The sequence below is a fragment of the Anas acuta genome, chromosome 1, assembly GCF_963932015.1.
Source record: "Anas acuta chromosome 1, bAnaAcu1.1, whole genome shotgun sequence".
Classification (NCBI taxonomy): domain Eukaryota; kingdom Metazoa; phylum Chordata; class Aves; order Anseriformes; family Anatidae; genus Anas; species Anas acuta.
In genome coordinates, this window is record NC_088979.1 from 144,037,449 (window position 1) to 144,065,131 (window position 27,683).

At 36.2% G+C, this 27,683-nt stretch overlaps 1 long non-coding RNA gene across 1 annotated transcript; it reads left to right on the forward strand.

Annotated features, from left to right (window-relative positions):
• Positions 1 to 3,317: 3,317 nt before the first annotated feature.
• LOC137850254 (uncharacterized) lies at positions 3,318 to 25,743 on the forward strand. The gene is made up of 3 exons (XR_011092406.1): positions 3,318 to 3,352; positions 21,471 to 21,611; positions 25,307 to 25,743. It is a non-coding gene; the product is annotated as an uncharacterized lncRNA (long non-coding RNA).
• Positions 25,744 to 27,683: the final 1,940 nt, after the last annotated feature.

Consider the following 27,683-nt stretch of genomic DNA (forward strand, 5'->3'; position numbering starts at 1 on the left):
GCTGAGGTGACTAAATTCTGTCTGTGACCAACGGAGGCAGACAAGAGTTGCAGGCTGACAGTTCACTCTCTCCTCACATGTTGTCTGTGATAGATGGGATGTGCTTTCTTCAGAAGATTCCTGTGCTCCTAGTGTAATAAATGGCTCAGTCTTCAAAATAGGACTATGATCAAAGTTTAAAATTTATTAAAGGAATAGAGGTAAGCAAACAGTGCTGGGTGCGCCAGGAGTCTCTACTTCACCAAGACACACACCAGTTACATCAAGCAGCTGATTTTTATGCTCCTAGGCTGATACATATTCATTACTACTTCTAAAAAAAACAGGGTTATTATAATTAGTTTCTGGAATCCAAACCTTCCTACTGGAGCATGCGTATCAGTCTCCGGTGGTCCCTCTGGGGATCTCTTGTGCTGAAGGCTCATAGTCTTCCTCCCTCTTGTCCTTCTCCTTTGTCCAACTTGGCTGTATGTCAGAGACTTGTGCAACATCCCCTGCAAGCTTTGTCTTTTAGTTGTTTTTCAGCTCTCCCCGTCTCCTTAATCTCCTGGCCAGATAGCAGAGACTTGCATAGTGTCTCATGCAATAGTCATAATAATTAGCAGTTATTCTGAAACCCCCCAGATATCAGAGACTTCAAGAAAAAGTCTACAAATACATTTCCCTTCAAGCTCTCTATTGACACAAATTGCTAAATCATTCCTTTGCAAGATACAAGAATTATATACATTAACCACTCTGTTTTTCTTAGACTTGTGGTTATACAAGGGTATATAAGACAGAATGTATATGGTCACATTCATCATACCATGCGGCCCTAGCACTGTTCCATACTGACACGAATCAGATGAACATATCTCACACTGGCTTGGCTATAGATGGAGCCTGGACACATGTAACTTTCAGATGGCAAAAAGTGAGCCAAGATGAATCCTGTTCTGTCTGATTCCGTCTTGTCATTCCTATCAGAGACAGGAACCTCTTCCTATTTCTAATATGGAAAAGATATTATTAAAGTTGACTGACCAAAGGAACAAAAATATTTTGCTCTTTTAGGTGCACCAATAAAACCTGAATAAGCCTTTCTGGTTGTGGAAAGGAGTTAATGTATAGGTTTTATATAGCTAGCAGTAATTTCCAATGACATACAGAGCACTGCTCAAATGCAGTCCTTTGAAACATTGTGCTTCTTTAGCTGTCACCCTAAATTTATGACAAGTAGATATACAGTCTAGTTTTCTCTATAACTTTTCCAGAACGTGCATTAAATGAATTCTAAAGACTTTACATACTTGACTTGTTGATCGCTGCTGAGGAAAACAGAGGAAGAAATAAAATGACTTCATGTTATAAAAGGGAAGACTATATGCACTCTTAAATTGCACTCTTTAAATAGTGAAAATTTTTTACACTTTGAAAGATAAACTATTTTTCACAGTACAATTCCAAATCATTTAGATTTTCCCTTCTGACAATACTATGCATACAACGTACATTCAGATGATCTTCTCTGAGCAGTTTGCAAAGACAACTTGATAAAATTGAACCTCACTTTAAAAATACCCTGTAATTGTGAAAGAGATCTGACATTAGAAGAAATATTAATATTAATGTAATAATAATAATAATAAATAATAATTATGCTATTTGCTTTAATTTGTGCACATCTTGTCCTTTTATAGGTTTTGTGCAAGCAGATATGGACAGAAACAAGCTTCTTTTTAAGATTACAGCTCCTGGTGCAGTACAACAGTGACAAAATCTCAGTTTGAAAACAAAACCAGAACTGTATCCTTTACCAAGAGTTCATGTTCACTAACCCATATGTAAATCTCCCCATGTTGATAAGTTACATGTAAGTCTGTATAAAGCTACTGTTCCCTTACATGCAAAATGACAGCAAGGTGTGGTAGTGGAGTTATTGCAGCAAGGATCCTGTCTGATGGGGTGTGAAGTCAGCAGATTTTCACTCTGTGGACCTCTAGCTGTGCTTTCCTCTATAAATGTGATGAAAGAGCAGCAGTTCTGCTTTTGTAAACCTCAGACAGGTTTGTGTTTTGCAAAGAGAAAGAAATGTTGAACAGCCTTTCAATAAGATGAGCAAGAAGACTCAGGCAAGGCCATCAGTCTATAGCTTGTAGTGAGTCTATGCTCCTAGAGTGATAGTTACATTTACAAGGATAATCTAATATTGGATTTAAGGAAGAGAAAGGGATGAAACCTCACATATACTTTCTTACTTCACTTCAAATTAGAAAATCTGTACTGATTGTGAGTGGTTCTAGAATTTGTAGTCCTAAATTTTAAGCAAAACTAAGCATGAGGATGTGTGTGCCAACTTTTAAAACACTATCCACTGAGTCTCACCTGCTTACCCCTGCCCTGAGCTGAAAAACCTGTCAAAGGATCTGAGAACCGAGAGAAACTTGGTCGTGGGAGAGTGTGATGGGGACCATTCCTTCACTGTCCACTGAGAAGTGACTTCTAAGCAGGTTGGGTGGAGGACTGAGGTGGGCTTTTGATAGCAGCTGCAAACTACTGAAAAATTCTGAAAATCAAATGTGTGGCATTCCTTGTTGGAGAAACCCTGTTCAGTGGATGCCTCCGAGAAATGGAATGACATTTCTAAACAATTTAGAGCCTTAGATCTTGTCCATCTCATTCTCTAGCTCTGACAATGGCCAAGCTGCCTTTTAATCATGACTCCAATTGTCACATCTGTGTATCAGAGAATATTGCATCTGTCTGAGAGAAGGGTTGGTTGCTTTCTCTTTTTACCTATACCTTCTGCCCTTTGCCTCTGAAGTTCACAGGAAACTACAAGAGTGCTTGTATGTGTACATGTGGGTTTCTGCCAATGGATAACCTTGTTGATAATCTGGTAGCCCTCATCAAATTTTAATTATAAAATAAGGATTATAATCCTTATAAAATAACAGCTTCTGTTCCTTGCTTGTCACTGAGATTAGGTGTTTTTGTTTATTTGTTTTGTTCTTAGTTACACTTCATAATTAAAAGATCAGTGTTAGCTTAATGTACCTCTGCTCCTCCCAGAACAGCATAAAATAAAAAACAAACCAAACAAACAAACAAAACCACTATAAACTAATTAACCAGCTGCAGAGAAAAAAGCAATAAACAATGACCATGACTTTTTCAAATCTCTCTTTCTTCATATTACTCTAAAAGCAATAAGGATAAGCAATTCAATGCAAATGGTATTAAGGTAGGCTAGAAACAGCTGCTCACAGGGGCTGAACCAGATTTTCATCTCATATAAATCATGGTAAATCTACTGACTTCAGTAGAGGGATGCTGATAGCCTCTGAAGATTTGGGCTGCTGCATTTCAGGTCTGGTGCGTTTTCCTTACAATTTCCTTTTTAAATGGCTTGTAAATGACTTGTGTTGTAGAGAGAGAAGGGAGTGATAGTCAGCTGGTTCTGTTGAATACAGCTTGTGCCAAGGCTATTACTTAGAATGGTCTGCATCGGTAAACTTGGGAGGAGTTAATCTTAAGCAGTTACTACTGATGTCAAACTTTTTTTTTTATTGCTTCTGAAGAAGCACAATACTTCTCCAGTAAACATCTAGCAAAGTTTCAAGGTACCGTTTTCATCAAACAAAAACACTTTTTTTGTGGTTATAATATATATGAGAAAGATATAATGTAAGAGAAGAAGGCTGACTGTACGTGTTCCTTATCATTCACAAAACTGCCAGGCTAACCAAGTGGCATGTCACTAAAAAGTAGAAGTGGGGTCTAGTTTTACAGAAAACATCTGCTTAAAATAAGTAACAATCCCTACTCTCTCATATATGATTAATTGTATTTGAAACATTTTTAACATCAATATAAAAAAAAAAAAAGCAATAAACATTGCCAACAGCAGTAATTGTTACCTGTTTATTTCTGTATACCTACTGTTACAGTCCTTGTGACATTCTTTTTTTTAAAAAAAAAAAAAAACTTAATGTAAGTACTACTTGTAGTCTTACATTAAGATAAATAATTGAATATGTTACATTAAAATAAATATTTGAAAATGGTATTGAGGACCCTAAATTTCTGAATGTAGTATTTCAGTGTCTCTTTGTTTGAGATTTTGTCAGGGTTGGATTGTTTGTTTGCTTTTTATATTTTAAGAACCTGACTCTTTAGAGATTATTCTGTTCTGCATGATTAATATTTTTGTAAGTCTTGGGTGTGAGAACTTAAGTCACATTGCAGATCTGTGCAGCTGTGACTTCTAAAGCTCTCATTGGCTTTTGACAAGATAATTCAGATGGGAAAGGACTGGGGGTGGTCTCTAGTCTAATGTATTGCTTAGTGCAGCTTGTTCAGGGCTTGATCAAGTTGGGTTTCAAAATTCCGAGGATAGATATACTGCAAATTCTGTGTTCAGCCTTTTTTTTTTTTTTTTTTTTCCAATGATTATGCTCATAATGAAAAACCTGTATAATATCGAGGGTTGGTCTCTCCTGTATTAACTTAGGAGATCTGTCTTTCACTCTCCTCCCTAGTGTAGGACCTGGTTCCATCTTTCTGGTAAACTTCTCATAGCTAGAAGACTAATTCTAAGGCTTCCTTAATGCTTCTACAATGATTATCTTTTCCAAGATAGCATTCATTCTCTTTCATGGCTCATCCTTCAATCAAGCTGTCTTGGTTGTTTTGTAGTTTGCCTTTTTTTATTCTGGAGAGGGATGGAGAGAGAAGAGGCATGAATGGGAAGTGAGGGTTGTAGAATGAATGGCTTGAAATTTAAAATAAATAATAATAATAATAAAATATTCAGACAACAAAACCTCACACTGTAATTTAAGTAAATTACTGTATATGTCTGTGTGTGTGTGTTGTGGTTTAACCCCGGCAGGCAGCTGAGTACCATGCAGCTACTTGCTCACTCTCTCCAGACAGGATGGGGAAGAGAATTAGAAAGTTAAAAGTACAAGAACTCATGGGCTGAGATAAAGACAGTTTAGGTAAAGCAAAAGCCACATGCACAAGCAAAACAAACCAAGGAATTTGGTCACTGCTTCCCATCAGCAGGCAGGAGTTCAGCCAGTGCCAGGAAAGCAGGGCTCAAGATGCAGAACAGTTCATTGGGAAGACAAACTCTATCACCCCAAAATTTGTCGTGTCCCCCTCCCCCCCCCCTCCTTCTTTACCCCAGCTTTTGTTGCTGATCATAAAGCCACGTGTCATGGGATATCCCTTGTGCCAATCTGGGCCAGCTGTCGTGGCTCCCAGGTCCTGGTGCACCCCCAGCCTCCTCACTGGTGGGGCAGCACAAGAAGCTGGCAAGTCCTTGGCTATGTGTAAGCACTGCTCTGACTCAACTGAAATATCAGTGTTATCAACACTATTTTCATATGTGAGCCTCTATGAAGAAAATTAACTCTACCACAGACAAAACTGTGACAGTGTGTAATAAGAAGCGTCACTGAGGTGTACGAACACAACGTATATTGCTAATCTTTTAATTTCACCCTCTTTCTCCTCTCTGTTTTTTTTAAGGTTTATTTTGACTGTAAATTATTTAGAGACTGAGTTTTCTCATTCAGCTCTATTGAATTAAAGACTATCGTCAAGAATCTGAGTTATTTAAGTTTTAACACCATAAAGATGATTGTTAGAAGTAATAACATTGTTTTAGGCAGGATTTAGCTCACACATACACACAAAGACTAAAAGTCAGATTAGTTCCTTCTCTGCAGATATCTCTGTTCTGTGCCATTGCATATGGCAAGAAAAATGAGTTCTGATTTAGGCTGAAAAAGAATAGTTAATCCAATTGTAACTGAAGAGAGGATTTGAGGTAGGTGGAATAACTGCATTTGTCATACAATTGTGTTTTGTAGTCTTTAGAGCAGTGTGGAGAGAAGCCCAGAGTATGTTTACATACCTGTGTTTTCATTATCAAGTCAATATTTGATATGATGCAAGAGAAACAAAGATTCCTCAAAGGAATCGTCAAGACATGAAAACAGTTAATCAATGGACAAGTCCTTTATGGATTTCTTCATACAAATTTGAACAATTCAGTTACTTTATGTGAATTTGAAAACCAAAAAATTAGTGTATATTCAGACTCTTCTGAAAGTGGTGACCTGTCAAGGTCTGGTGACCCAAAGAAGGAAAAGATTCAAAAGATTTGAAATAACCCAAATGTGTTTTTTTGTTTGTGTTGTTGTTTTGTGTATTTTTTTTTTCCTTATATATAGCTACAAGTCTTTCATGGGAGAGCTGATAGAGACAGGAAGTTTCATAAGTTGGATGAAAATTAATTCTTTCAAAAATTAATGACATCTGGGTTTATTGTGAGCTCGCACTTCTAAGAAATTTTAACTTTAAAAACATTTACAAACGGTATTTTCTAGATTGGAAACTGGTTACCATCTGTGGTGTCACTGTCCTGAACTTACAAATGACTTTGTTGTGGTCTGAGGCCAGTCCTTGGATGCAATGAGGCATCTGACTAATGCTAACATCCAGCAAGCCCTCTTCTGCATGCAGCCTGCATGATAAGAGCCTAAAGAAAACAAAAAATACAGACATGACCAGTACTTGGAAAGCCAACCTCAGCTAACTAGCAGATAAGTAGTCAAATGTTGAGCATGACATAAATAAAGTTTATGCCCAGTACTTAGTGTTTTCAGTACTAGAACACTAGACTTAGTGATTACCTACAAGGAATGTTTATGGGGTGTTGACGTATGGTAAAAGGGCAAATTCCCTGCAGAAATTATTGCTGATAATACTTCAGTCCCCTCTGATCATTACAGCATGTAACACTGGTTGCACAATGGAACAACTTTCAAATAAGAAGGAAATAAAAGTGCTGTGCTGATGCTGTGATGCATTAGCGTCATCTGGAAGAAATTTTACAGATTCATTAGGCAGCAAATTAGCACTGTTTAAAAAATTATTATGCAAATATGAAACAATCAGCTACAGCTAGTGAGCTTGAATGTTCAGTTTATCTAATTGAGGAGATCTTTAGAGTAGGCATGTATATCCCATCCTTCTGCAGAGAAAAAACCTCACGTGTTTCAGATGTGCAGTCCTTTACAACTCAAGGTCTATTTAAAAAAAAATAAAAAAAAACTGTGACCAAAACTTCTTCACTGAGATCTGTGATACCAGTGATAACAAAGTTTCTTCAGTGATGTGTGCTTATACAATTGTTCCAGCTTTCTGCAGGGAACAGGCATGTGAAGGAAAGAGTGGCTTCCTTTTAAAGGAAATCTAAGTTTGCAGACCTTTGTAGGAGAAGATCCAATTCAGCAAAACACTTTCCTTTTTATACAATAATGGGAACAAATCAACCTGATTTTCATTGCAGGCAGATATGCTTCACAAATCAATGAGATGTTTCCACAATGTGCTGCAGACAAATATGATTTACTTGATATTGTGCAATGGGTTTTGTCAAACAGCTCCTTCTCAGAAAGCTAACGGAGAGAATAAACTGTCGAGGGAAAAGGGGGGAAGTCCTCCCAATGATTTAATAACTGCTGTCAGGCTAGGAAAGAAAGGGAGGACTGAAATACTTTGAGGTTTCAGAGAACATGGGTATCATCTATGGAACCTCAGAGGGACCTGTTTTGAAGCCCATGCTGTATCTTGTTCTTGTAGTTATCTGGCAAAAAAAATATAGAATGAGTTGGCAAAAATCTGATGGCACTAAGTTAAGTGAGGTGATAAAATGACTGTGTAGAGTAGCAGAACCAGCTTACAATACTGAAAGATTGGGCACATAAATGGCAGAGGAAATTGGATGCTGAGTATTTCAGAGAAAGGCTGCCCTAAGTGCATACTGGTGGACTTCAATCTATTGAAAAGCATCTCAGAGTTGTAGAAGATAATATTACGAAAATATCAGTTCATCATTCAGTAATGAGTTAAAAAAAATACTAGAGAAGAAATAAAAAAAAAAAAAAAAACAGAAGCTGTGTCATAATATAGAACCACACTGTGCTCAAATCATGAAAAAACACATGCACTTCTGGTTACAAGGTCTTGAGGGAAAAAAAGATGCAACAGAACTAGTAAAGGTGCAGAGAGAGGTGATAAGAGTCATCAAAATTATGCTGGCTTCCATTTCATGGAGATTAAATAAGCAAGGACTCATCTACATAAAAAAGAAGAGAGATAATTAAACAGGGTAGGATATGTGTCTGAAGTTATCGGTGACAAGGAGATGATAAATGAGGAACTATTATTCACTGTTTTAGATAACACACAATTAAGAGGCCATCAATTGAAATAATCACAAGGAAAATGTAACCTAAGTTATATAATTTTGTTTCCCACCCTATTTTAAGAAAGTTTTATTAAACCTAGAGGTAGCTCCTCTGGTTTAGGAGCTTTCTGATAACATGTATGATTGTTTCTGGGCCAATAAATAAGAAAGAAATGTATGCCTCGCTTGTTCTTAAGATTTTCCTTTATGATTTTCCTTTACTATCCATGGCTAGGTAAAGCTACAGACATTTTGAGGGGCTAAACAGACCTTCAATCTGACTCTCTACAGCTGTCTATTGTTCTTACAAAGTGGGTACAAAAATAATATGAAATTAGGCACATTTTCTGACTTTCCAAACCAGATCTGTTGTCCTTACTACTTGGGCTCAAACTGAAATTTTACATTCTAAAATTGTGGGTGAAGTTATCTGGTGTTTTTCTTCAAGAACCTATGAATTTCCAGATAACAGTTATAAGAGCTAAAATTCACATGTGTACTAAACACTTATTCCTGGATTCCTTTCTAAAAAATACTTAGTCTGGAGTTAAGATAGACCTTCTGTGCTGAAAGGAAGACAGTAACAAATGCACTGAGATTGTTTGACTAGTCTATGTTTTTACCGATTTTAATGAAAATTTTCTTTAACATCTGTATGCAACCCCAGTACTGCTCCTGAATGCACCCTAGTCCACTTTTCTGGGGCAATCTTCATCACATAGCACTGCAGAGAGACAAATCTCTTCCATGAACTATGATTATCTTGTGGGGGTTCTATGTTACATTCAACAGAGAAACATTTTTTACCCCACTGTCTGATTTCCTTTTGAATTAGGATTTCTCTTACTTCCATGAACCCTGAAAACTGGAGTCATCTCTGAGCCGTATAATTTAGTATCAAAAGCACAATAGGTGATCGTGAGTAACTTGACAGTAACCCACATGCAGGTGCATGGCAAGAAAAAATAAATATAGTTAATGAACCAAGCTTCTATTTCTAGTGTCTGTCATTATTTATAAATGGAATAATAATTGATTTGTGTTGGAAAACAGCTTGACAGTAAATGTTACTTTGTTTTCAAGCCTGCTGTTTACATAGACATTAAAGCTGCTACTAGATAAGAACTACTAAAAAATTCAGCAAAAGCAGTATAATGCTGTTACAGAACAGGTCATCTGACTACAAGATAACTTTACACTTAGGCTTAAGGCTTACATGGCTTATGGCCATGGTTCAGCTTTGTGAAAAGATTAAGTTACAATGATTTAAAAATCTATTTATTTTGTGTATTCAAAACAGCATTTATTTTTATGGACAAAAGTTATTGTTTCTTTTAACACAGGAGACATAGCCTAGAGATGAGGAAACAAAGGCTGGATTTTTCATCTGAGAAATCTGTCTTCAAGAGAATTGTTAATTAATTTCAAGTGATGAAGATAGAGTCTGCTTTCAGTCACAAATGGACAGTTCAGGATTACACGAGTTTTATGGCACATAGAATCTTTATTACTGGAGATGATGAACAAGGTAGACAAAATGCAGCTAGACTTTTAAAACCCAGGATGTTTGCAGAACTGACAGCCAGGAAAATCATTCCCCTACTCCCAGCTAGACAAGTTGCTAAGGGAGTTAGCAAGAGATAACAAACACAGAACTCAGGTTGACTTTTTTTTTTTTTTTTTTTAAGAGCAAAGCAACATTTGAAGACCAAACAAAACTAAAATATATATATACAAGAAATATCTCCCAGGCTACATCCAATTATCCAAATAATCCTAGTATCAAAATCTTATATCTGAGCTGACATTACTTTTCATCACTACATGGCCAATCCCTAGAGACTGCTTTACTGATCAGCTTAATGTGGGCAACTGTAGAAATTTCCTGATGTTTGAGAATTCAAGGTGTCCTAAAAGTACAGCAGCTGAACCAAAGGGAAGTAAGACAAATCCTTAATGTGTGAAAGTAAATTTAGAATTCAGCAGATCTCTTTTATTATATTTTACTTTTCCATTTCACTTTCCTATCTGAAGTGAAAACAATAAAATACTTCAAAGTCTCTCTCCCATTCATGCTTTGGTATTGAAATACAGACTCCCACTTCATGTTGACTGATACCCTAATAGGCACCTTTCCCATTGTATATTGCTAGGAGAATATTTTCCCCTTAACATATGGTTCTTGTTATGCTGTAATTTATTGGTAAACAACTATTTGGTTATTTCTAAAAGTTATTTTTATTACCCTCCAGAAAGGTCATGTATAATTGTTCTTGTCACTCTTCTTAATGAATACAGGTGGCCAGAAACTTATTCTACATCTAAAAAGCAGCACTGACATTTTAATGTTCTCAAGCTTAGAAGGAAGGAAGAGTGCATTTCTCAAGGCACAGAACTGATCTGAGACAGCTACTGTGTCGTCAGCACATAGGCTACCCTTTCTACTGCTGAACAATTTGCTCTGATGTGCTGTATTTCATGACACCAACAGTCAAAAGCTTTCTACTGTTATGGCATGTCTTGACTCATCAGGGTTATTTCAATGACATATTTTCCTCTGTAATTTAACTCTTTTTTAGATGAACAGAGGTTCACTTTTACGCAGATGGCTTTTACACTATTAAGTTCCATTTAATCCCTTTGTGCAATAGTTTATAAGCATCTGAACTCAAATCTGTTTAGACTCTCAAATTCCATTAAAATCCAGCCCCTCTGGCTTGAAATTTATAGGAAAATATGGATGTTTATAGTAAAAACTTTTGAATTCCTCAGCTTGTTTCAGAATATTTGCTCTTAACAAAATGACTATTCAAGAAGTGTATTACATGAAAGCCTGGACTGAAAAGCCAATTATAACATCTTGGTGCATAGATTGTCTGAAAATGAAAATGTCCAGTCCAGTTTCAGACAGTTTTGTGTGTTGGATTTCATTTGGAACATTTTTAATTATTATTATTCACTTAAAATATTAGATACTTTACAAGATGTGGCTTGATAGCTCATCTTAGGTTATATGAAACAAAATGGGAAAATGTCCATGAAATATCTTCAAAAGAATGGAAGAACCATCGGTATACTACAGTTTTAGAAAGAGACACTGTCATTCTACCTGTAACAACTTGAGCAGGCAAGACACTCCAAGTGCATTCCTTATGGCGATTGCAAGCTAATGGCATTTCTCTAACCAAATTGTTTTAAATGATGTTATGCAAATAACTTTGCATTCCATCTTTTCCCGCAGACAAGAGACCAAATATAAGACCAATGTGCAGTACATACATGTGTATGGTTCTATTCTGAATTTATGAATCTTTTATTGAGCCATGAAACCAGGCAACGTAATATTCATTCAGCATATGTAGCTGATAATTAGCATGCTTAAAACGTGTTTAGTTGGACCTTGTATCTATGTCCATTTCTGTACTTGTACTCTCCTATCACTGGGGCTTCCTCAAGAAGTCTAAGCACCTAGAGAATAAGGCATGCTGTGCATGACTTCACTTTAGACTTCTGATAACAGTAGCCAATATAAGGAGAGTTGCAACTTCTTCAGTTATGCATTTATTTATATATATGAGCACCCTTACTGGTGAATTTAGCATAAATTACTGAAGGCTTTTACAACAAGCTTCTACCGTCATCTTGTTTGTAGGGCCAAGAGTAACAGGAAAGAGAAGGTAATAAAGCAGAGACACTTTCTGCATTCTGCATGACTGTATAGGAATGATCTTTCTGAATTAGTTGTTCACTACAGAAAGCTGGAAAGGAAACATGGTCCTTTGGAACAAGCTCTTCCCAGATCTTGAAATTTGGCAGAGAAGCTTGTGACTGCTATTATTATTTGTTGTTCCTGTTGTATACCAGCAAAATGTTCTCCATGGGCCATACACATGATGGAGTCACTACACAACAGAGGTTGAAATTACATTTCAAGTCTAGTCTGGTTTCTTTTTCCTCCAAATAAGACTCACTCACTCACCTAAACTGGGGAACACAGGTTTAAGCTGGAACTGAGGGAGGTGCTTTTTCATTTCAGTTTTTGAAATTTACTTAATACAAGGTTCCTAAATGTTTTTGTGTGCTAATTGATAGTTTACTTTGGTAGAAAGACCTCAGAAATACAAATTAAGAAAAAAAAAATACTCCTCATCTGATTCAAAAAAAAAAAAAAAAAAAAAGAAATCAAGCAAGAACTGTACTTTCTTTCATTGCTGCAACATCTCTTCCTGCATTAGCCTATTCTGATTCTTTTCCCACCATGTTATACTTGCTCCCTATGACCTTTCAAGTTCTTAGTCTGTGGAGTTTCTCAAGACTAAAATCATAAGAACAGGACCAGTAATTACAATGAGGAGTTTCCTCACTGAAGAGAGGGGAAATGTAGACTGCTGAATTTGTCCAAGCAGTTCTCTTCACCTTCAAACAAGTTGCATGTAGGATGTTTGTCATTAGATATGCCAAGTGTTTTGTTTTGACATTTATGGTGTAAAATATGTCTTACACTTTGGAATCTGCTTTGTTTAAAAATTAATTTATTTTATGAAGATAGCTGAAAATCCCCAGCCTCTAAACAGAACACTATTTCATCTGAAAGTAATACTTTCTGATTTTTTGGTTAACAAAAGGAATCTGAAAACTTTAAGTACTACAGATAGTAAATATCAGAATAAAATTCTCCCCTCCTACTTCTTTCCTAACATTTTGTTTCTTTTCTTCCTTTTTTTATTGTATTGAAATTTAAGTGTAGGGCTACACTCAGATTGACTGTGTTAATCAGTGGCACTTTGACTGGTTACTTAATGAGTAAAAATCAGAAAATTCAGAAAAAATTCAGAATTCAGAATTGGAGCCATTGTGCTGTGGTTTTGCTTGTTGGTTGGCTATTCTTTGTTGTTTGTTCTGAGTCTCATTTTAAAATTAAAAGGTAATGTTAAAATGAAAGCTAATGATCTAAAGGGTCAAAATTCTTTAAAAAGTAAGTACATTCCAAGATAATTTGGTAATAGATATACAAAGTAAGTGACATTTTGTTCTGTATTATGTAATCAACTTCAAGTCCTTGTAGTATTGACAAAATCTTTAGTTGTATTCTCTGTGCATAATTCACTTTATTCTAGTCTGTGGTGTTTAGCTTAGATATTTAGTTACATTCATGCAACCTGGTCCTGTGATGATGTTTATGATTACAACAGCACAGAAATATTATTTTAAAATCACAGCAGAGATCACTGGCAAACAAAAAGTCAACTTGAGGGAAGCCATAGAGAAATCTTGGAGTTTTCATATAGTGTTTTACCTTTGATCACAGAGATCAGAACATTCTACTAGAACAGAGAACTGGGAATAGTTTAAAATACATATTTTAAATGGAATGGGGTGGGAGTAGGGAACTTTCCATAATATGTACTTGAAAGCATATTTGGGGGAAACACACCATAAATACTAGTTGATGACAAATCATTTCATTAACATGCTATGTCTGCTTAGATACACAGGAGCAGAAAATTAGATAGCTCTTGCATATTTAAGAGGTTGGAATATTAATCAGCGAAGAGCTTATTATTATCAGACCAGAAAGGATGAAGACAGAATAGTTAAACAGAGATTAGCCAGAATACATTCCCCAGTACAAATCAGGTTGTAAATATCAGTTTTGTAGCTAATCAGTATTTATGGAATTGGATCCCCTTCCTGGTCAGTTTGGCAAATGGCACTGAAAAGTATATCTTTTACATGTTAAGGTAAGATCTGTTTGTTCAAAGCCTGACTGGCCCTGGAGTTTCATCAGAAATTTCTGCTTCAATACATATCTATAGACCACCTCAAGGACCATATTAAACATATTCTGGGGTGTCTCTAGCTTGTCTTCCCAGGAAATATTGAGCATAATTAAAACCTTTAGTCAAGGCACTCCTTAGAGGTCATTCTGGACCTAAAAGGTTGTCTGAAATTCTGGGTTAGTAATCACAGTAAGACATGAAGCTTTAACATTCTTCCCTTATTCCAGAAGATAAGAGATGTAACAAACTTCCTATGAGGTAAGCCCAGGTGGAGTTGCACTACTTTCTGCAGAAAGGGACAAGTACCTTCTTGGCTATTGAGCACTAATGAAAGCAAAACATTGAAAAAGTAGCTTTCTTCTTTCTATTTGCTCTGTAGAGAGTGAATACCCCACATGATGGATGGTACTTGTGTTTCTGAACCTAGTATTGGATAGATGCAAAACTCAAAAATAAAGGTAAGTCAAGAGCAGAGCCATTTCAGACAGCTTGCAAAGTACCACAAACTGCTGGCTGGTGACTGCCACAGGACCTACTTTTGGGAACACAGTGTGTGTTGGTCATGAGCTGCCCTTTACTTTCTCAGGATGGTTGTCAGTATTACATAGCAGTGCATGAGACATGGTTTGTGCACTACTCCTTTAGGCCACCGGCTAATGACTTCTGTATGTTGGAGATCATCCAGTTACTGTAGAGTATTAGTGTAAAGGGAATGAGATGGACTGTAAACAGTCTCACCACCCACTCCTGGGAATAATTAGTACAGGGGGAAATGGGGCCATGCATTTAATCATAAAAAGTTAATTGCTCTGGCTGTCTGAAAGCAGAACAATGTATAATTTAAACTGTTTCTTTTTCTCCACTTTCAACAAGTTTCTCATCCATTGCTTTTGAGAAGCACAGCCCTCTTCAAATTTGTGAGGATTTTTTTTTTTTTCCTCCTGGAAAGTCATTAATGTTTCTGCTAAGCATTTAGGAAGCATCCAGCTGTTAAAAGCCTTTAATTGGTGAGTTCAATTCTTTAGCTCCTAGTGGCTGGTGAAAAATAAATAATCTCATCTTTTAGAAATACCAATAATAACTGCAGATGTTACTGAAGTCAAGGTGAAAAAGATAATTACTAAAACAAACAATTCTGGTACAAGGCAGACCATGTTCTGTGAAACGACAGTTAGATATCCAGAATTTTCCATGCTGCAATCCAGTGATTTGCTGCTAACATTTTAACACTTTAACATTAAGACTCAAGCTACTGGGAACCACATCACCAGTAACCCTTAGAATTGACCTGCATATTGTGATTTATCTCCCTTGTTGCACTAGAACTTGAAATACACCTGTTTCCATCAGCACATTCCAAACTGTTTGGCATACTAATTGGGATTTCTGTGAGTTTCAGTATACTGAAAAATGATATCCAACAAGCAGTGGTTGAATTCAGGTTTGTTTTCAGTTTACCAAATATTTTAGCTAAGTCATTTAATGAATTCAGGCTTTCTCTGGCAAGCAATCAGTTCACCACCTGGAATCTGGATTCTTTGTCTTTATATTCCTACAACTTGTAAATTCTGCAGTGACTTCATCTGAAGATTTAAGTAGAAGTTTGTACTGCTGTCTTTTGTGAAGACATACAATGGTACTGTGACCTTACATACAAGGTACAATAACCTCACAGCTGTCTGGCTTGAAATTAAGCTCAATTAATTTTATTTACATTGTCCTCAAGTTTTCACTGTGCTGTGGTTGCTTCAGCTTGTTACCATCTAACAACATTGTCACAACTGCTTCCAGAAGGTGATTGATAGGAAGAAATGGAGTCTTGGGGGCATAAAAGAGGGAATACGAAACATTTTGGAGTTACGGGGAAAATCAATTAGTGAGGTGGCTCTGAAAGATGGGTGGTAATTATTCCAGGAATGTGTCTCCTATAATCTCTTTGCCAGCTGTTTATCATAACAAGGATTTTTTACCCAATGCCATCAGCTGTTTTCAGGTTCCCTGTACTGCTTACTAAATGCAGACTGACTGTAACCACCAATGGAGGTGGTGTGCACTATGACCTATAACACTGCCATGTCTTCCCTAGCCAGTCCAAGTTAAAGCTCAGGAAATCCCATGTGAAGACCAAGTCCCAAGGACATCAGCTTGGCCTGGGACAGACATGACATTCACAGAGAAAGACTGTGATTTGCCAGTGTCTGACCCTCATATGACTCTATTTGATTACCCAACCAGGTATGAATGAGATCACTAGATCATATGGAAGTTAAGCACCTATTTACAGCATTTACAGGGTTCTAAAGAGACAAAAATAATACACTAATAATTTCACTACACTCTTAATTGAGAGGTGAAAATTTTCCCTCAAGTAATGAACAATTCAGCTCTTTGACTAGAGGTATATTCAAGCAAGCCTCACTTCTGCCAGGACAGAGTTTCCTCAATCCATTCTTTCATTTGAATCCAGCTTTGTTTGGACACTTGTGTTATTAAATCTACCAAGGAACGTGAATGGTGTCTCACTGAGGGTTATCTGTGGAGAGTGTTTGTTGCTTTGTAGATTCAAAGCATGGCTCAATAACTTCTTTTCCTTGTAATATGCAGGACCTCTGTTTGTAACGGCTCTTACATCATGTGATGCTCTTTACCATCAGGAAGCTGCTGTGGGAATGCTTTTCCACTTTTATGAGAAGCCATGATAAATGAAGTGCCATTTCCTCCATGCCATGCCTCTTTGTTTCTTCTCCTTAGATACCAGCTACATTATAATCATGAATCTACATTTCTGAACATCCTTCATCATTCTGATGTCTTTCTGTTTTGTTTGTGTGTGTGTGTTGTTTTTTTTGTTTGTTTTTGTTTTGTTTTGTTTTATTTTGTTTTTTCTCCTCTCAGCTACATTCTTGTCTCTTAGCTGGAGCAAGTAGCAACATGAGCTTTCTCGCTTGCTTGTTTCACAACAACCTTCTATGTACCTATTAATAAAAGTACATTATGCTAACATATAACTAATGTCAGGCAGTGTACTTGACAGAACCAGGGGTGTTTTGTAATGCCAAGTTGTTTGCTTCCCGTGGACCTCCCACAAAAAGCCAGAAATAAGTAAATAACTGTACTGCTGGGGTCTTCTTCTCCCTCTTTGACAAATCTAATTGCTTCTGTCATACATCTTATCTGCAAGCTAGTGATCCAACCTAAATAAAAGTGTCATTATAAAGGTTTTTAAATTAACTAAGAATGACACACGTCAGTTGAATGTTGGTTTTCACAAGCACTGTGTTTCATAAAGGCTTCCACCTCAGCAATGCTAATTTTTCAAATCAAAATGTAATATCAGTGCAGCAAACCCAAAACAGAGTGGGAAATTGAACTTCTATCTTTCTCCATCATCAGAAATAGGTGTCCTGTAGTCAGAACTGAGCTGACAGGTTTATCAATAGTGTGTGAATCAAAACTGAATCCAGCTTAGCCTTCTAGGACTGTGTTGGTTCCATAATATTAAAAGTAGTAAAATAGTCACTGCATTTAACACTTACAAACAAAGTAATAATAGCAATAAAAAGACAAACAAAGAACATCAAATGCAATTCAAAGAAATTCAGTGAAACACAGGAAGATGATACACTTGGTATGATGGCACTGTCTTCTACAATCCCCATGCTTTCTATACTTACATTTGAAGTAACAGTTTGTTACTTCAGTTATGTCCTTTTTAATTGTTTATATTACATATAAATAATTGTTTCTATTACATATAAAATGTAATATGATGACACTGCCTTCCTTAGGGAGTGAAGCTGCATTTGTAATAGCCTTGGAAGAAAGGAAGAAGGTTCTCTGAAATAACTGAACAATAACTACTTAGAATCAGAGACTGGAACAAGAATTTAACATGATGAGAATCTGGAGAAAACACTCAAATGGATTATATTAATCTTCAGGAAGCAGGAAGCCACACAGAAGCTATAAAGTTGAATGTGAAAAGAGAAAATTCTATTAACAGTATGAAAAAGTCTGCTGGCAAAGGTCTATGGCATACAGGTATGAGATTTTGCAATCAGTAACAGAAAGGAAAGAGCTGCACTCCTTGAAAAATGCCAAACAGAAAATATTATACAGCACAGTGTGTTTTCTCATCTACTCTTTCAACGTGTTTAGGACTGACTTTAGAATGAAAACTTTATGGAATAATTCTTCTCTTTTCCTCTCTTCTCGGGTTTATCTGTAAAACATGACTGTGTGAATGTCAATGGCTGTTTACTTGTCATCGAGGAAATAGTAGCAGACCATTCAAATTCACATGTTTGCGTTACAAAGCACGGTATTTAAAGGATTAGAATGTAATTTACAGATTATTTTTGCAAAGTGAAATTTACAGTACAAGAAAGATATGCTAGATAGTGCTAATTTTTGTTAAATTCTGTCCCTAAATAATTGCCATACTGCAAATAAAAAACTTGGATGCCATCCAAGTGTGAAAAATCGATAATAGTAATTGTGCTTTCTAAGCAGAAATCCTGCTACTGATTTAAATAGGACAAATATGTTATACATGATCAGAAGTAAGAGTTTAGGAAGGAACTTCTTTATATTTGCATTATTCTGTATAGTGATTTTGTTTCAAATAGAAATACTTCATGCATTACTATGTCTCCTTAATAAGGAAAGGGTACTACTTTGGAGTCAAGCTACCATAGAAATTGAGTCTTCGAGCTAGGTGAATTTTCAGCTATTTGCTATTTAATCTTTTCTCACTTACTTTGACAAATACTTTTGTTTTGTTACATTACCCATAATATCAGATTGTTAATAGAAACATCTAGAGAATATAAGATCCTACATGCTCTTATTGTTCTTTATTTACACCAAACATTATTTCTGAGTAAATGCTTTCCAGGCTAATGTGTCTCCTGTTACTCTTCTGAGTTAGGATCCAGGATTTTTTTTTTTATTACAGCAGTGACCGTGTTGCTTCCAGACTGAAAGTCACACACCTTGTAATGTAGTAAATGCTGGTTTATGACCCCTTGTGGTACTGAATGAAAGATAATAGTGGTACATAATACTCTCCCACTGTAAATTAGCCATTCTAGTTGAAATGTGTTCATAGAACTTGTATCTGTTGTTATGAGGCTAGACCAGTTACAATGTGCCTATGGCACTATTAAAATCATAGAATCATTCAGGTTGGAAAAGACAACTTAGATCATCTAGTCCAACCTTTAACCTGGTACTAAAGTCCGCCACTAAACCATGCTACTACATTCTACATGTATGTCTACATGTTTCTCTAAGACCTTCAGGGGTGGTGACTCAACCACTTCCCTGGGCACTCTATCTCAATGTCGCACAACCCTTTCAGTAAAGAAATTTCTCCTAATACCCAACCTAAACCTCCCCTGGTGTAACTTGAAGCCATTTCCCATCATCACTTGGTGCTTGGGTAAAAAGCCTGATCCCCACCTTGCTACAGCCTCCTTTAAGGTAACTGTAAAGTGCAGTAAGGTCTCCCTTGAGCTTTCTTTTCTTCAAGCTAAACAACCCTAGCTCCCTTAGCTGCTCTTTGTAAGACTTGTTTTCGAGACATTTCACCAGCTTCATTGTCCTTATTTGGACATGCTCCAGCACCTCAATGTCCTTCTTGTAGTAAAAACATCTTATCTTATATGCAGATAAGTAAGAATGAGGACTCGTACTCAAAACAAGTACTGCTGCTACCACAGCTAACATCAGAGCAAAAAGTCAGTGTTAAGATTGCATTGAGCACTCCTGCAAAAAACAAATTCAGTCACTCATGATTATTTGGATTAAGTTAATATTGTTAGGAAGTTCCTACAGTGGCTGATCAGATGTTTGTCTGTGAATCCACATCCACCACCACTGCCACAGAAAATGTTTAGAATCTTCTGTGGGAGACAGAGCATGAATGAAAACACTTAGCTATTCGCTGCAAAGTCATGTTGAATGCTGCAGAAGCACAGAATACCACCACTAAACAGGTTACCATTAATATGCTGCCATCCCCTAAAGACAGATGTATATCTCCCATCCCATCTTAATGAAGTTTTTATTGCGTATTGACCTCCATGAATAAGACCAAAGATAGCTGATTTTGGAGGGGTCTAGAAGTTCACTTCCTCCTTTCTGAGGCAGTTGGAGCCACAGTAATTCTCTCGACTTTTGAAAGAATAAGGTGTTTACCTGCCCTGCTCCTCTAGGAAAAGTTTTCTTGAATCTCTCTTCCTTTGCTTAACAAGACTTTAAAAGTAACCTGGATCTACTCACTGGCAATTTATCTTCGCCTGCTCTTGTACTACTATAACTTTTAAGCTCAAATAGCAAGCCCTTTTTAACTTATTTTGAACACACTACACTTAAAAATAGTTATATCTTCTATCAACAACCAGTATGGTAAGCTGAAAATCCCAGTTCACCCACTTTCTTATGATAGAATAAATTCTATCAGATTTTTTTTTTATTTTTTTTTTATGCTTACACAACAAACCCCATTCATTTGAGCTCATACTGAAACTTCCTGTGCAGGTGACACTCATTGGACACAATTCCACCATTGTTTTCCCAGTGGTATGCATCTTTGCTAACTATTCCCCAGCACTTACAAACAAATGTCCATTTCAGAGCTACATCACATTGCTGGCTTAGAGCCAGACCTTAATCAACCAGTGTGCCCATTTTTTTCCTTCTTGTGGTTCCAGTTGAAAAGACACAGCTTGTAGCCAAAATTCATAGTATAAGCTCTTCTGCATATGCTTGTATACTTTGCAGTGTTAGCATTTCAATCCATTTCTATTATTCCAGTTAACAAGGGCAACCATTGCTTTTTAAAATATGCCAAACCTTATCAATATTGGTAGTTTCCAATGTGATGCCATCAGAGAAATCCATAAGTGTGCTCCCACTTCCATTCAGACTTCCTTGAATCACTAATGAAAAATAATAGGTAAAAGAAGTAGTTAAAATCCAAGTAATCGTGTTTACTAGCTCTATAAGATCCTGTAGTAAGGGTAAGCTTTATATTAGTTACAAAGAATAGCAGTGATTAGTTCCTTGTTTCTTCAGTACACATTCTCTAAGAGCATACTAGGAAGTAAACAGTGCACTTCAGTATGGATCACAAGGCAGTGAAGAGAGTTGACTTACATGATGACTGATAGGTGCTGGAGAGGTACTATGCATTTTCACAGCATTATGAATGAAATAAAAGAAATTTTACCTACTGTTACTGCTTTCTACTTAGAGCCAACTCATACTTAGCATTAACTCCTCAGTCTTCTCTTTTTTTTTTTTTTTTTGTAATATTTACCTGTAGACAGATGTTCATATAATATGGTGATCAGAAGAACCAGCTCTTCTGCATGTGTCTCAGGACTTAGTGTGTAGGTGGTAACTTTAGTATAAACTTCTCTGCTCCTCTCTGGCAGCTTGGAGAAACAGGGTGTTGCTGATTGTCCAGCAGTATCAACCATCTTTTGTGTGTTCATGACACCAGAGACCCGTCTTTTCTCATTCAAAGTGGACATGACAAGATTGACTGATCCTTTCATCCTTCATTCCCTCTACAGGTAAAGCAACAGAGCTCTGAAATGTAGCAGTGCTTAGAAGAATCTCAGAGGTGCATGATGTAGAGACATTGGTGTGATTAGCCTTTCTGTTCACTGGTCACCTGTGATGCTCCTCACATATTCAGTAAAACAAGCAGAAACTCATAAACAGGCCTCCGGGAGAATGGAAGAAAAACCAGTGACAGTTCTGATAAGCAAACAAGTGATGTAGCACTGTAGGACTAAGCTGTCTTCCAAAGACAAAGTTCATGTCTGTTTACTTCTAGTATACGAAGAAAGTAAAGGGGTACCTCATTTAGAGTGTCACTGCTTCAATCTTTACAGATCCTTTAAAAACATACATATATAAATGCCCACAGAAATACTGTCTTTGGGAGGACATACATTTTCACAGAATCACAGAATTTCTAGGTTGGAAGAGACCTCAAGATCATTGAGTCCAACCTCTAACCTAACACTAACAGTCCCCACTAAACCATATCCCTAAGCTCTACATCTAAACGTCTTTTGAAGACTTCCAGGGATGGTGACTCCACCACCTCCCTGGGCAGCCTGTTCCAATGCCTCACAACCCTTTCAGTAAAGAAGCTCTTCCTAACATCTAACCTAAAACTTTTGACGCAATCTGGGGAGAAAACATTCATAGCCAGGAACACATACAAATAAGAAAGAAAATTCTAATATGTCATCACTGATTTTTTTTTTATTATTATTTAAGTCACAGCAAGTCTAAAATCCATGTGAACATTCAAAGCATCAGAGATTTTGCATTTACTTGGAGATTTACATTAATGCAGCTGAAAAGCTGCAGCCCTTCAGCACAGTTTGTTTCAGGATGCCTGTGCCCCTTTTCTGCCCTCTTGTTCCTTCATGCATTGAAGTTTACTCATGATGCAACCCCATCAGGAACTGGAAACAAATGTTTTCATTGTCTGGTGAAAATTCAACTAAATATCTTGGTTTTTTTTAGAGAGTAATGTTTTCAAACTGACAAAGCTGTGGTGTAACATTAAAAATATGGTTTCAGTATAACATTTCATGCAGTCCTAATTTTAGCCCAGTCACATGGATTTATCTAGATGGCAAAGAATCAGACCACAGTGTTGGTGCTGTATGTATAAAACATATGCCTTCTTTGGAAAGCACAGTGCCCTTTTCACAGTGCAATTAAAGCATTAACATGGTGCCAGAGACAAGCTAGAGCTAGATATATTTTTCCAGTGTAAGAGAAGGGGTATTAGTTTTGTTCCTGAAAATAGTCACAGGCATGATGTGTAAACTGTGTCTCACAGAGGACATCCACAGCCCCATTACTGTCTCATTCTAGCAGTATTTAATACTTGTTCTTTGCCTGCTCATAAAATAAATTAGTGAATTTCAGCCTCATAAGTGTATGTGGCATATGACTCCATATAAAGGTTTATTGAAGACCTGTTCTTATTCCAGATCCTCTGTGTTATAGAGGTATTTGGGATCTGTTTGAAGCTTGCTGCTTGGATGGTGCCTTTAACCATAGGTCAGCAACAAGCATGAGAAAGTTGGAACACTAACTAAGCCTTACTATCAAAAAAAAACACAAAACATATGATGTGTACTAACTAAATCTTACGGGAAAAAAAGGATTTTATCTTTCAATTTTCAATTTCACAAATAAATGTGCCTGACCAGTTCCTGTAAAAACAACAGATTTGCCTGTGGAATTAGTCCACACATCTTGCAGGACTGCTGAACTCATAAAACTGCCTTATGTTAGACTATGTGTAAACTGTAGGTTTTAGAATGTTATCCCTGTGATATAAAATAAAATAAAATTGACTATTTTTAAAATTCTTGTTAAAAAATATAAATTACAGAGGGGTGATGAAGCATGCTGTCATCATGAGTAGCTGGATAGATGGTTTCTCAATTTATTAATGTTTCTTCTATTTCATCATTGAGGAAATGCAAAGAGGCTGTCACTCTTGACATGAGTTTTCATTCTGAAAGACAGTAAATGTGTATAAAAAGCTGTACTGCCCCTTGGTCTTCCCAATTCCTTTCCCAAAAGAAAATACCTAACTGCAAAGAACAAACCTGGCACAATGGTTAAAACACTAACTTTTAAACCTGAAAGTAGACCAGTATCTGTCTTACCCTTCTGAAAGTCTCCTCAGTACAGAGAGGGAGCCCCATCTGAAATGTTTCCTGGGTATCAGGTGCAATCACATTTTCTGAGAGATAAAATTGACATAATTTGTAAGCAAAATTCAATCTGTTTTAAGACATTCTTTATTCCCAACAATTTCTATTCCAGTATGATAATTCATTGGTAATCCAAACAAATGGCAGCATGAATATCTTAATAATCAGATTTGTCATAGAGTCAAGTGTCAGTGCTACATTTTCTCACAGGTGTCATGAAATGAATGTAATTTTGAGACATAAAAGAATAAAAAATGTGTATATCTCCCTCCTTTAAGGGTCTAAGTTTGCTCTCTCTTCAGTGCTTCTAGCTGAGTCTATCTGATCATTCAGGAAAAGCTGGGAATCAGTCACACTTTTAGACGATACAACAAAAATGTAATCTTTAATCAGTCAATTATGGGTGCCAGAATGCATGAAGAATGCAGAATTCTTCCAAAACTACCAATACAGTAAAAAGTTGAATGCAATTATTTCATTCTCAATTGAGTCCTCTTTTCTCTAAGGTATCTGCAGTAAAATACAAAAACAGTATGTTCCAGCAAAATGGTTCAGAATTTCTTTTTTTACTTTTTTTTTTTTTTTTTTTCCCATTCTGTAGATGAAGGGTACCAAGTATCTGGATTATCACCTTCCAGTAATAATCATAAAACCTTGCTGACTCTATGATATTGCCATTCAATGACAGCTGAGTGGCAGATCTTGAATGATGACAGCTTACCAGCAATTTATGCCAGTATACCAAGCTCCAACAAAGTGAAATGTAGTCAGCATCAGGTATGCCCTCAGTCCTCACTGTCTTCAGTCTTGGTTAAAATAAAAAAATAAAAATAAAAATAAAAATGCTGTTTTTCCAAAAGGTTTCATGCCTGTTTAAAATTCTTCTGACAATTAGTGATATGCCACTTACTGACTGAAGACTATGAAAGTGAGGATGTGGAAGTCTTGCTGGCTTTGGCAAAATGATCATCTCCAAAGTGAAATGGATCATGAACAGATGGAGATACAAAATCATAGCACATTTCAGAATTAAAAGAAAATATTTTTTAGAATGCTTCCTAGGCTCCACCTCTGCAGATCTGCAACAGCGGAGAGCTGTCTGTCACAGCAAGGAACATCACACACCCTCAAAAGCAATCTGCAGATCCCAATGATAAAATTCAGTTTATTTTAATGAGAAAGAAAATATGTTACATAAGGGAAATAACAGTTAGATTTAGCATGATCATCATTTTGTACTAGTAAAAAAATCATTGTTTTTGTTAGTTAGTTTGTTTGGGAGAGGCATTTTGAAACCCAAATATTTAAGCTAGTATTGAAATACAACTGCAAACTCACTTGCTATGAAGTAATTTTACTGGGACACAACCATGGTTGGATGTTTTTCTGCTTCCTGTTAAACTATCTGCCAATTCACCAGTAGTGATGAAATCACCTAGGGTATGCTAAGAGCAGAACCTTTATGCTTGTCCTGTCCCATGTAGAACTAATTATTCTCCTCTCTTCTTCATAAGTGCAGGCATTAATTTCAGCATCTTCCTGATGACCAAATAAATGTAAATGAAAACGAGCCATCAGTGTCATTCTACTATAAGAAGATTACTATAAGAAGAACATTCAGTCTGGGCCTGGAAGCTGTGTAAACACTTCGTACTAGGAACAGTCTTTTTCTTGTATTTATTCTGAAGAAGTACTATGTATCCAAGTTGTCTGTTGTACTATGATGAGCTGAACTAAAAAAAAAAAAAAAAAAAACACATCAGGCTTCAGCTTGACCTGATGTGAAGGTTCATTTTGGTCATTTAAAACCTCCTACCATATTTAAGATGGAATTCTCTGTATTTGAAACTTATCTTGTATCTCCCTGAGGCTAATTAAACAATATCTCATCAAATAAACAAACAAATAAATAAATGGCAAGGCAAGTCTTCCTTTGTAATTGATATTGTCATTAATTTTAAGTAAATGGGAGAGTTTGTCAGAACTTGCAAAAAGTATTCTTTACCTTTAGGTTGCCTCAGCTTTTAGTACCACTGATGTACTTTATTCTGGACAGATTATTAAGAATCCGTTCTGAAACTCTGCCTGAAGAGACGGAAAGGAATGGTTTGGACACATTTGTTTGGATATACATTTGTTTAACATTTGGCCTATATTCTGCTTAGCAACAGTTCTTCACATAAACTATCAAGGTTTTTGGGGGAGAACCTAGGCAACTCAGCATAACTCTATTAGTATCAGTGGTGCCATAACAGCTTAAATCAGCTGGGGTTCCTGAGAAATGATTTTGCTTAATTGGTTCTGTTCCCTAGAAAATGGATGGAATAATCAATGACTATGTTAACATGGCTTAATATTAACAACTCTTCAGGAGACAAATGTCCCCAGAGCTGACACTGGCTTTGTTCAAAGAGGATGGAATTTTGTAGACTCTGGACTGTGGCTGACTGTGACTTTCAATCAGAGTCAATCTCCAGTCTTCTCATTCATTTATCATCTAGAAATAAGGGGAAATATGTCTGTGTTCAATGTCAGCTAAATAGACTTTTTTAATTATTATTATTATTATTCTATCTGTCTATATGTTTATACAAAACTGTCTTTTACCTTTTCTTTAAAGCATTGATTCTTCTCCCCATGGTTAAAAGCAGCAGCTCAGTATCCACCAGTAATCCTAAATAAAGAAATTAAAATAAATAAAATAAATAAAGTAAATAGATAAATGAAAATAAAAAAGACAGTGACAAAATTTATTTCACTCACCTTATTCCACAGATCCTGTAGCCAGTATGGGAGCATTATTTTACTATCAGAAATAATATCACTGATCATCTTGGCAAAAGTCATTGTCATTTTGTAATTCAAAGTGTTCTATGTAACTTTTTAATTTCTATTACTATTTGACAGGCTGAGCTGTTCACCTGACTTGCTCTTATTTTCCTTGTTCATTTTTCTCCACTGTTCAGTCTCATATAAGTTATCAGTCTGTAAAGAGTTGTTGTTTTTCTGTTGTTCCTTCAGGCCAGTACTTCTTACTAGATTTTGCCTCAAAGCACTTTTTTATTGTTTAGCTTATGCAATGCATGCAAAACACAGTATCAAAGACAATTGTATCATGGAACTAATAATAATAATATTCTAGTGTTGGAGAAGGCGATGATTTTTTTTTATTATTTTCTTTTTTGTTCTCTTGGACACAAAATATTTGGTATTGTCAACTTTTCTATTTAAAAGTTGGATAAGTATCCATAAGGGAGTGCCCTTGGGCCCTTCTCATTTAATTATAGCTCACAGCCTCTGAAAGATATTTTACTTCTGTAGTCATGACTGCCACCTCTTACTACTTTTTCTTGCATAGATCTCAAAGCACTTTACGTGGGAAGTCACGGCCATTCTGCAAACGTGAAACCTGAGAAATGAGGAGAATTTGTGTAGAAGAAAAAAAATATAAAACATTATAATTTAATAAACTAGGTATAACACCATAGCAATCTTGCAGGGAGGAAAAAACAAAATACAAAACAAACAAAAAAAACAGTTTCAAGTCTAGGCTATAAGTCAAAAATACTAAATACAAAGGAATTAAAATCATCCATTAGGGTTTTGTTTTTTTTTTTCAAGGTTTAAAATGTGTCATCTCTTTTAAAAAAAAAAAAAAAGTTCTAGTACATTATTCATCCAGACCCTCCTAACCCTACACTTTTTTATAATCTCTCACCATTTCAACCTGAACCTATAATTCAGGAACATGCCAGGTTTCATTCAGTGTTTATGTGGCCTACTCATACAAACACTACCAATAAAAGGAGAAATTCCAGGGAGAAAGGGAAGCAGGTTTGGTCACTAGAAAAGCCAAACCTGAATATTTGAATGACTACCTTCAAAACAATG